The 8,506-nt window shown below is 41.0% G+C and overlaps 1 long non-coding RNA gene across 1 annotated transcript; it reads right to left on the bottom strand.

The window, feature by feature from the left end:
- Window positions 1-493: 493 nt before the first annotated feature.
- Window positions 494-5,815, bottom strand: LOC139624752 (uncharacterized). The gene is made up of 3 exons (XR_011691800.1): window positions 5,675-5,815; window positions 4,088-4,870; window positions 494-658 (listed from the first exon to the last, which is right to left on the bottom strand). It is a non-coding gene; the product is annotated as an uncharacterized lncRNA (long non-coding RNA).
- Window positions 5,816-8,506: the final 2,691 nt, after the last annotated feature.

Raw genomic sequence — 8,506 nt, 5'->3', positions numbered from 1 at the left:
CACACGCTGAAAGCAGCATTTAAATCTTGACAGTGGCTGGGATTAGCTAGGTAACGAGGAGGACAGCTTGGGAAAAACAAGCCGGAGAGGTGAACTCGAGGACAAGGAGGAGGAGGAGGAAGATTCTGGATATCGGGTGCATGGAAAAATGGGGCAAATTTCAGCTCTAAGTTTTATAATTATCCCCAAAACTATCTGTAGTTTTTTTTTTTTTTTCAAAGTTTCACTTTGAAGTTTTTCCCACTTAATGATTGTCAAGCTTTTTTCAGTGTCCTTCCAACCTAAACCTAAGCTCGAATGGCCTGAAGTTTTAAAGTCCTCTCGTGGACTTTTTTTGTGTGTCATCATTATCTGTGCAAAAGACACCAAAGTGACTTACAAGAAACACTTGAAGGAAACTCTGGCTGCCTTTAATCCCCCCCCCCCCCTTTTTTTTTTTCTCTTTTTTAATCAGCTCACATGCGCTGTGCTAAAAGCAAACATGATCCTGGTTGCGTCTTCGCCCCCATGCTATTGCCTTCGGACTGCAGCCAACTAAATCATAATCCTCTCTCCTATGAGTCCTCTGCAAACCTTGACTTGATGAACATGTGCTGAACTGACTCTGTGGGCTTCCTCTTTGGTCCGGAGAGAGGATGAGGTGGAGAGAAAACGTGAGCTGGAGAGAGATTGAGAAAGAGGGTGAGGGAGAGAAAAACTTTCCAATTAAGCTGCTCTCCAAGAAGGGCACATCGTCTGACATGAACATGTGCACATAAGGGCAAGAATGCACATACAGCGCATACACTCGGCTCCATGATGGACTTGTGGCTCCTTGGCAGGGCAAAAAAAGGAAATAGGAGGTTACACCATATGCCCGCTTGCCTGTGTGCGCATTGCATATGCATAGCTTAATGTTTTATGTATGAGCTGTTATGCAATCTCTATGTCAGGGCCTTACAGTGTGGCTGCATTTCTATGCAGACAGCATAGGCATTTTTTTCCATTTCATATTCCAGGCTTTGCATTGACATGCACTGATATATATTCCATCATGTCAGTCACAGCAGAGACGCAAGCTTAAGTGGTATGAAAGAACGGCAATCCAACCTCAACTCAGCTGACACATACTTAACTTACAGAACTGTTTACAATCCTCTCAGGCTGAAATAAATCCATATAAGGGTAAATTCATTGCACACAACTGTATGGAGCCAGTTGTATTCCAAGAGAATATTGAATGTCATCATGGTTTTCAGAAAGTACTGTGTGGTTGGAGGGGCTTTAAAATCACAGACTGGAAATCATGAAGTAGTTAACCAAACCTTTTATCAGTCTTTATTCCACATCAGTGGCAGTATGTGATCCCAGTCATCCACTAATGTGGCCACATTTCCATTTTTGTAAGATTAGACTTTTGAGAGTGTTTTGTTATGCTTCGCAGGGATTTGTATGAAGCTCTTATCATGACCGACTGTATTTGACCCTATGTCATTCACACCTTGTTTCTCTGGTGCGTTTGTGAATTCTTATGCTATAAAGCCTATTTCCATTGCAAATATATGACTCTAATCAGGTCACTTAATTCGCCAGTTAGTCTTTGAGTTCAGTTTCAGAGCAGAATTGACTTGCCCTGTCAGCAGGTTGTCTTGTTTTATTGAAAGATTTTAGGACCTGATATGAGTGATCAGCTTATTATGGTATTTCTTCCACTTTTTTTTATCATCTAAGCTTCTTTCCTTCTCACAGCAGAACATTATTATTGCAGGTTTTGTGCGATCTCAAGTGTCTCTGTTTCTTATCTGTTAAGAGTCAGCCAAGTGCAAGAATCATTCTTTCTCTTGCTGTTACATAACCTTGAGATTTAATTCACATCCCATCATACAAGTGTCAAATGACAGTTTGACAAATAAAATGTTCCTCACACTCACTCTTGCAGGTATTTCATTTGTGCGTGCTGCAGATTTAGTGTTGATAGTGATACTTTGGCCAGGAAATTGCCTATGGCATCACTGTAAACAAACTTTTGGCTACATTCAATATAACATGTGTAATACACTTGTTCTGCTCTATTAAAGTTTGTTTACATCAGCTTGTGGTCTTGTGCTGTTTTGTTTTTTTCTGTGCTCTTACTGCATGCATTACTGCCAGCAGAGTTTTGCTGTGCATTTGCTTCTCATTCATATTAATGTAGCACACATAACAAACAATATAGGCACCAGGTAAACAATACATTTCTCTACAGTGTCAGCGGTAAAAAAAGGTCCACAGGGTAGCTTTAAGTTTGACCATTTCCAAAACTACATCCTCACACACACAAACACGCGCACACAAAACTGAGTTAGTGGAGGCTAGGATAAAGTATTAGCTTGTGTTGGATGTGGTATGTGCAGAGACGATTGATCTCTCTGCTTTAAGACTCTGTCAGCATGGAAGTTATGATGGTTTAATCTCTCTGTGACTCCCAGGGTTCAGCTCGCTCACTGATGTCCTGAAGCCTGGGGTTTGATACCAAGATTTTTGGACTCAAGCTGTCGATAGCTGACATTTTAAAACATAAATATATATTTCATCTGACCATTTTCATGGCAAAACAGTTTCAGGTATCTGGTACTTAGGCTATCTAGTACTTATACTGATCAAAAATTGGCATCCATATAATGGCACATTAGAATCATCTTAAGGGTTTCAAGAGGACTGGTGTAGTATTGATTTAGTCAAAGTGTGCAATTAATCAAACTGCAGCACATTCGTTGTATTAATGGCGGTGTTAGTGACAGGTATCTCCAGTTTTAAAGTAAAGGTCCCCATTTATCAGTCTAACCTTAGTTGTCAGTGATGTGTCTGTGCTTTGCCGCTGTCACTTTACTGTCTTGTCAAAGAGAAGCCCACAGAGAGAGCACAGACAAGCCCTCTGAACTCTACCACTCACTGGTTCAAACCCTGACACATCAAGCACACACACACACACACACACACACACACTTGACAGACTGACAGAGCTGGCGGCTGGCATACTGACCAGTAGATGACCATGGAAAATGATACACAAGGTCACTCAGTTTTCATTAGTTTCAGTACACTGAGTGACTTTGTAAAGCTACAATTTAGTTTTCTTTTCAGCTGCTAATCAAGCGCGAGATTCAGTAACAGCTCAACATTCAATCAAATGACTTATTCCTTCAATCCAGGAACAACAATTTTGAAAAATATCATCCTCCCATGGTGATTTCTTCACTGAGCGTTGCTCTTTCTTAAGACCAGATGAGGCTTGTATTGTACATATTTCTCATTGGTAAACAAATGACCGAAAATGATTGGAAACGTTACAGTAATATTTGTTATGAGAGAATCTGCATTTAAACTTTACCATCAAAGCTTTAATTGTTTGTCTTTTACTTGATTACTCTTCTTTACAATGATTAGAATAGATAAATAAATAAATAAAAAGTCTTATCTGGAAACATGCAGGATAAGGACATTGGAAGCGTCATGTTTTATTCCCAATTGCCAACAACAATGGTGAGGGATGCAGAAAATGCGATAATGACAGAGCAGACGTGAGAATACGGATGATGCTGGCTTGTGAGAGGTACATTAGAGGACAGGACAGATGTAGGGAGGCGTTGCTGTGAGGCAACAACAACATAATCGACTCAGGAACATTGAACGCTCCCCTGTTACCGTGTCCTCTTATCCTTGTGGCTCAGCGTCAGCCTTTGTTATTTCTACAATAGTGGTGTTGTGCTGGCATGTCATGCTTTCACGGTCATTGTTTCTCACCTTTAGCTCAGCGGTGAGGGAGGATTTCTCTGTGGACTGTGACCTCTCATCACGTTCGTCTCTCATTAAACCACTCCCTCTCTCTCTCTCTCTCTCTCTCTCTCTCTCTCTCTCGCCGTGTCTCTCTGTTTGAACCCTTTTCTGTCTACAAATTTGTAATTACTGTTATTACTGATTATTGTCTTGTCTTCTCAAGTGGACACAAAATATCTTCCAGCATGCACTATTTATACATCCACTCGCAAGTTTCCAATGAGAATTTGCAGTGCAAATTGTTCAAAAGCAGCTCAGCCACTGGACTGAAAATTGGTTTTCTTTCAGTTACCTGTTCAGTTCCACACATGACGATTTCTCTCTCCAATCTGCCTTTCGCTCCCTCTGTCCTTCTTTCTTCTTCTTTTCCTCTCACTCACATCACCCATGTGGTACTGGTGATATGGCTGAGTCAGGGGACTAGACACATTCACTCACACATACACACACACACACACACACACACACACACACTCATTACAGAGCAGCAGCTGGAGTCTGAGGCAGTATTAATCCTATTTCTGCTTGTTAATGGGATTATGTCTTTTAATTAAAGGCAAGTAGAGAGCAATTATGAGCAGTGAGGGGATGTGGCACAGTTCACTGTCATGTCATCATGTCAGTATTCAAGGTGCTCTCACGCAGGTGGACTTGGATGTTTTGGCTTCACTCCTTTTAAATCTGTATTTACCTTTACCTGCACATCTATTTTCTTAGCAGCTATAGACTTGCAAAATGTTGCAGTCAGTTCAAGGGTTGATGTGTAACTGGTGTATCATTTTAATATATTTAATATTTATAACTGTAGGTTATACAGGCACCAGGGCTGGCAGTCACATTTCTGTACCTCTCAAGAGGAATGCCAGTCACTAAGTAGGAGTGTGAGAAAATTCTAATTCCTCACAGTGGAGCCTTCTTCTCATTTTTCCTCTTCTGCTGGGTTTATGTTGGCAAACTCTGGTCAAGAGGTATTTAAACAGAGGCCAGGTGGGCACTGAGGAGCAGCTGTGAAGACAGGTGAGTGGTTCAGGTGATGGGCTCAGGAGGATACACTGAACACAACTGGTGGGCAGGTCTGGAAGAACAGAAAATGGATACACAATATCAGGAATGAAACAGTGGAGTCAGATGCAGAGGAGGAGGGATGAGAGAATGCAGCTGTCACCATGATCACTTTGCTTAAAGTCAATTGTTTTGCCCCCAGTTTATATGAACTTCTTTATACTACACTGAGTTGAAGACAACACACACGCATCCATTATTTCTTAAAGGGATAGTTCAGATTATTTGATGTGGGGTCATGGCAGGTTCTTATCTATAGTCAGTGTATTACCTGCAGTAGATTCGGATCAGTGCGCAGGAACACAGTTGTTCCAAAGGAAAGGACTGTTTGAGGGCAAGATAAAGCAGCGGAAATATTCTAAATATAGTGCACACTTCAACTGATACAAGCTTTTTTCTGTGGGCATTTACACATTTTTGCGGGTGGCCCCGTGCACAGCAGCACATTGCTCAGCCTCTGTGACAGTGCTTCCGACTGCTTCTTTAAAGGGGAGCGCGCTGATCCGAATCCACCACAGGTAATACGCTCACTATAGATAAGTACCTCTTACAACCCCACGGCAAATAACCCGAACTATCACAAAGCCAGATAAGCAGCAGTTTTATTAATTTCACTCAGCAGATAGACACATACAAGTTAATGTACCATGACCACTCTCTTGTCTGGCACATAAGGTACATGTTATCATCATTTGACAATTGACGCAATGCTAAATAATGCCATCAGCGTGTTACATTTTATTCTTAAATAATTACTTGCCCAGTTAAGCTAGGAGTTTACCTCTTGTCTTCAGTTAGTGGCTGTGGCTGTACTTACCAGGGCTGTCGCTTCTATCTGAATATAGAAAAAAAAAAGAAAAACGTGTGGCAGTTGTGACCTGATCGAATTCAAACTTTACAGCCTATCAGTGCATCAGCGTGTCTGAAGTACTTCAGCCTGTGGTCCAACAAAGGGCATTTTTAAAATTCATACCAGCTTGACATATTGCTGCCCTATTGAGCTATCAGTGATCTAAGCCAATAGATAAAAATGGAGCAGGAGAAGCAATGCTAATTGGATAATCACGACTTTGAAGAAAATGAGAAGCGGTGTGTGGAGGTATTTTGGGTTCTTTCCTGTACTTGATGAAATTACCACCAAAGATAAGGCTGTTTGCTGACAATATAAAAAGTGCAGTCTCACTCTACAGCAACAGCAAATTTGAGGAATCACCTGTTAGACTGCCACCGAAGTGAGGCAGCGGGGGCACCAGAAACGAATGGAGCGACGGCAGCTGCACAACTTCCTCATTCCTGACTCTCGTTAAGTGCTTAACGAACTATAGGTGTGAAAATGCCCTTAGTTGCCCACGAAACCTCATAGCTTGGTATTTCAAGTGTATATGCATATAGGGACTATTTGTAAGTTTTGCTATTGCTGCGTAGCCCGACATTAGCATTAACAGTTGTTTACTTTCCAGCCTTGCTCGAGCCTCAGCCGTCACTGTATTTACAAGACAAGAGGTTAATGCGTCCTGTGAGCAGCGCTTCTTCTTCAGGGAAAGTGACGAGACAGGCCAACTGGGCCAGAGCTAGCTGGTTAGCATGCTAACTTAAGTAGAAGAAAAGAAGTGATAGACATAGAAGCAAAATAAGAGTTCACACTGGTGTCGCTTTCTACCACTTGAAACAGCTTTTGGTGAGTACAGGAATGAAGCTGTTAATGCTAACACTGGCTACGTAGCATGTTAACAAAACTTACAAATATCAACTTTAGGATATTAAGATAGTGAATTGTATATATTTTAACTGTGCAAAAAGGAAATTATAAAATTTTAACATTTTAATTGGGTAAGAAGCAGTAGATGAAAATTTATTTTGAATTATAAAACTCATGTCTCTGTGTCCTCACATATAACATGTAATCTATTACATGTCATCTAAAGGGCTGAGGGATTCTTATAAGACTGAAGGTGATTGATGACAATAATTGTAGCCAATATCTAATATTTAATAAAAGGTCAATATGGACTCCAGCCATGGCATGACAAAATGCAGTGTAGAAAAACAGTCTACACACACCAATTTTCATAAATATTTTTGAATGTTTCTACAGCTGCTTAGTTGTGCGTCACGTTAGGATAAAAATAAAATATTGCCTCTGATAAGCCCGTGGGGTTGGGATAATTTGCCCTTTGTTGTGTCCCACAAAACAGTAATTCCATTAGTGAGATGAGAACAGGTCTCTATGATCTGTTTCACTGCATCAAAATCCACTTAGAGGCATCTTAAAGGGCAAAGTGACACTAGAATAGCACTGAAAGCTGCAGTTGTTACAGTGGCACTGATAGAGTTAGAGAGAGAGGAGAGTTACACCTCTCCTTTAATCACATCTACCAGCCGAGAACTCGCTAATGTCTCACTGCAGGACATGCACCGCTGCACCTACAGGTATTTGTGCTCAAGACACACACACACAGACACACACAGACAGACCAGAGTTTTCTGAAGTATGTCAGAGGGCTTAAATGTTGTCTTGGGTTTTTTGTTTTGGTTTTTTTTGTGGGGGGGGGGGTGGGGGGGTGGATGCAAAGGAAATTTATATATATATATATACTGTACATATAAACACTTGTTTTTGTTTGTCACTCTCACATTTGTACATACTATAAGTTAAGTTACACACACACACACACACACACACAGATAATCCTTTCCATCGCTTACCACATCTCTTACTTCCTTCTTACCACACTCCTTCAATTACCTGCAGCTGCAGACATGATTCTGTCTTTATCCTTCTCTGTCTGTCTTTTTTCTCTCAGAACAAGGGAGCGTTTTGTTCCAATTAGTCCCAGCAGACGAGCTTCCAGCAGCCACCCAGCCAGCCCTCAGGATGATTAAATCCAACACACCTTGCACTCCTCCTCCGACAGATTAGCATACAACCACGCTGCAGGCGGAAAGAGAGAGACAATAGCTCTAGACAGAGAAAGGTAGACAAAGGATGCATAAAAAGAGGGTAGCAGAGTGAGAAGGAGAGAGAGACATGGAGAGAATGAAAAAGGAAGTGTGAGGTAAAAATAATGTAATGAAATGAAACAGAAGCGGCAGAAGAGGAAGGGAGAGAGGGTGTTGAGGGTGTTGGGTGCTTCATCTCTTACATTTCTGATCCAAACCCAAACAGTTTTCACACCAACCCAATAACACTCTGCCCATTGTTATTTTCATCCTGCAACTTGATAAGGTGTTGATTCATTTGACACACAATTCATTTAGACTTGGCATAACACTAGGCACTTAATAATGTATTGCACTTTAACAAGGAGGACTGTTTGTGTTGATTACATTTCATTGTAAATGTTTCAATATAATACTCTATAAAGTTTTTATTAGCACCACAGGGTGAATGTTGCTGCACAAGATGAAACAAATTACATAAATGGAGGGTCTGCCTCAATTTCACAACCTCAGCACCGAATAAAGGGACAGCAGACAAATGACAAACCACAGTTCTGGGGCTTCTTCTGCTCCATTTTTCTATAGTTCATGTTTTTTCTCTCAGCGCAGTTCTTCTGTGAGACTTCACATCCTACAAAGCCAAACATTGGTGAATACAGTATGACACGATGAGCGGACAGAGAATAAACAACACTGATGAATGTAATCA

Source organism: Trachinotus anak, unplaced genomic scaffold, assembly GCF_046630095.1.
Source record: "Trachinotus anak isolate AG129_WGS33_773 ecotype Australia unplaced genomic scaffold, CSIRO_AGI_Tana_v1 ptg000001l, whole genome shotgun sequence".
Taxonomy (NCBI): Eukaryota; Metazoa; Chordata; class Actinopteri; order Carangiformes; family Carangidae; genus Trachinotus; species Trachinotus anak.
Note: the sequence above shows the minus strand (reverse complement) of the source record. Positions and strands in the feature narration are given on the sequence as shown.